Here is a 3,313-nt window from a genome sequence, read left to right on the forward strand (position 1 = left end):
TTTCCTGTTTTACCACCTAATGTGTCCATGAGCATAAATACCTGGGGCTTTTGTGTGACCATTTACCGGACTCGTTTGAAAGGATCGGGTGTTCTGTCTCTATGCAAAATGGGACGTCCTTTTTTTTTTACAAGAAATTGATCATAATTCCCTGTTTTACCACCTAATGTGTCCATGAGCATAAATACCTGGGGCTTTTGTGTGACCATTTAACCGGGGGAAGCTCGTTTGAAAGAGTTTTGTTCTGTCTCTATGCAAAATGGGACGCCTCCCCTTTTTTATTTTTTTACAAGAAACGATCAAAGATTGGTCTGAATTTCCGTGGTGTTGGAACTACATAAAAAAGTAGCCAGATAATTTCCCAGATTTTAGTCTAATCGAAAACCTTACTGGTCTTAGTTTAATTTAATCTTAAAATAAATTATGCAAATTGAGCTCAAGAAGAAATCTTCCTTTTGGGTAACATGGGCCCCTCAACTTCTTCAAACTTGGCCGATGGTTTGTCCATGTTTGTCATCAAAGTCAACGATGGGATGTCATCACCTATACTATTACTTGGATAGGGTAATTACATGCTTTGCCATGTTTTTATTACTGTTTTTTATTAAATGCGGTAGGAGGTAGGATAGGTATTCACCTATCAACTCTATCTGTATTTCTAACACCTATATATATCTGCCATTATATATCCCTGTTTGTCTATCTATATCAATATCTATCTGTCTATACGTCAATATGTCTGTCTGTCTGTTATGTCTCTCTCTCTCTCATTACATTTACTACTCTAGCTTCATTAATATCATTGAATATTTTTTTTTTTGGAATGAGAAATGATGATGGTGATTAACGAATTTATATTTTCGCTTATTAAGGACGACGGACGAAGAAGAAGAGGAGAGAGTGAAGAGGAAGAGATGATGGAAGAATAGGTAGAAGAATTCCTTTTTATTTTTGTGTTCTTTTCGTTCAATGTATTCGTATGAATATCAGCATAAACTTTTTTTCCTTCCGTTTTCCTTTTAAATGTTATTTTTATAATGTTATTTTATCTTTCTGATATATCTTGATTGTTCATAATTTCTTTCATTTTTTCCTCAATGAATCCTCTTTTTGTCTTTTTTTCTTAATTTTACTTCATGCTTGTTTATTTTTCTTTGTCTCTCTTCTTCTCGCTTAATAATTTTTTTGTCCTTCTTCTCTCTTTATCCTTTTCTTCTCTGAAAGAATGGAGAAAGAGAGAGAGAGAGAAGAGAGGAGGGAGAGAGAGAGAGAGCGGAGATGAGAGAGAGAGAGCGAAGAGGCGAGGAGACGATAGAGAGGAGGGAGAGAGAGAGATGGGGAGAGAGGGAGAAGATGGGGGAAGAGAGACGGGAGAGGAGGGGGAAGGGAGAGAAGGAGAGAGAGGAAGAGAGAGAGGAGGAGAGATAGAGGATAGAGAGGAGAGCAGAGAGAGGATAAGATGGGAAGAGAGAGAGAGAGAGAGAGAGAGAAGGAGAGAGAGGGGGATAGACAGATAGATAGATAGATAGATAGATAGATAGATAGAGAGAAAATAGAGAGAAAGAGAGGGAAAGAGAGAGGCGAGAGAAGGGAAAACAAAAAAAAGACAAAAGAAGAGATGAAAAGAAGGAGAGAGAGAGAGAAAGAGAAAGAAACAGAACGAAAAGCATTAGAGAAGAGATAGACAGATATGATAGATAGAGAGAGAGAGAAGAGAGAGATAGACAGATATATAGATAGATAGATAGAGAAAAGGGAAGTAGGAGAGAGAAAACAGGAGAGAGAGGAAGATGGCCAGAGATAGTATAGACAGGAAAGAAATTTTTTTCTGAAAGTTGCATTGTGGGTGAATGTAAATATTTGTTTTATTTTGTGTATAATGGATTATAGACATTGAACGTTTATTATATTTGTATGTTTACGTTTATGTATATGTTTGTATGTATGTCTCTATATACTGTTAACAAAGTATGTTGTATGTATGCGTTTATATAGATATTGTATTTTTTTTTTTGTGTTGCATATGTATATTCCCTAGTATATACCATGAATGTAAAATGTACTATGTCTCTAGTAAGTACACACGTCTGTAAAGCAATACACATGTACGTACGGAAATATGTACACATTTTCGTAAGTACATGGCATAGATGTACCACGCGTATGTATAGATATATGTACATATGTATACATACGGATATATGTTGCGCTATATGCCAGCACTGATATATTGGTTGCATCCATGCATATGTGGATATTATATTAATTATGTATACGTGTATGTATGTACGTCTGTACATCTGCAAATAAGCATTGATGTAACGGGGCACGAATGCATTTGCAAAAGTACGTATGGATATATGTACACACCACACACACACACGGACACACAAACGCAACACACATATACTCATCATGTACGTACAGATACACATAAGACAGTATATTGTGCCACTAAAAATATTGAACATTCAGAATATGTGATCTTCGACGAGCCGTTGCAACCCCATGGGCGGTTCTCGTATAAGTAAGGGCGTGGCTATGCCATGAGGGGCGGCGGGCGGAGAATGATGGAGGGCGGGTTGAGAGGGAGAGGGAGAGGAGGAGGATGTGGGAAAATAGGAGAAATGGAAGAGAGGGACGAGGAGGAGGGCGCGGGGGGAAATAGGAGCAAAATGGAAAAAGAGGAGAGAGAGAGATAGAGGAAAAGAGAATCGCAGAGGTAAGAGGAGTGAAGGCGGAAGAGTGGAGGGGGAGGGAAGAGGGGACGGGGAGCGGGGATGAGGGGTAGGGGCAGGGGAGAAAACGAAGGAGAGATCAGGAGGAGGAGGAGAGGGGAGGGAGGAGGGGTAAGGTGAGGGGAAAAGGGAGAGGAGGACGGGTCGGAGACAGGGGGAGAGAAAGAAGGAGAGGAGAGGAAGGGAGGAGGAGGAGGAGGAGGAGGAGTGAGGAGGAGGGTAGGGAGGAGGAAGGGGACAGGGAGGGCAGGAGGCGGAGGTAGAAAGGAAAGGAAATGGAGGAGGAAAAGGAAGAGGAGGAAGGCAGAGGCGGAGAGGGGGGGGTGGGGGGGGGGAGGACGGAGGAGGGCGGAGGAAGAAAGGAGGAGGCGGAGGGAGGGAGGGAGGGAGGGAGGGAAAGAAGGGATAGGAGGAAGAATGCATGAGATGAGGAGAGAGAGGAGGAGGAGGGGAGGAAGAGCTGACTAGGCGGCGGTAGACGGATAGAAGAAATCGGAAGAAATAGAAATGAGGTGAGGCGGGAGGAGAGAAATTAAATAAGGGGCGAGAGAAAAAGAGAAAGAGAGAAAGACGAG

Source organism: Penaeus japonicus, unplaced genomic scaffold (assembly GCF_977035675.1).
Source record: "Penaeus japonicus unplaced genomic scaffold, GWHDUDI00000001_assembly GWHDUDI00000037, whole genome shotgun sequence".
Lineage (NCBI taxonomy): Eukaryota > Metazoa > Arthropoda > Malacostraca > Decapoda > Penaeidae > Penaeus > Penaeus japonicus.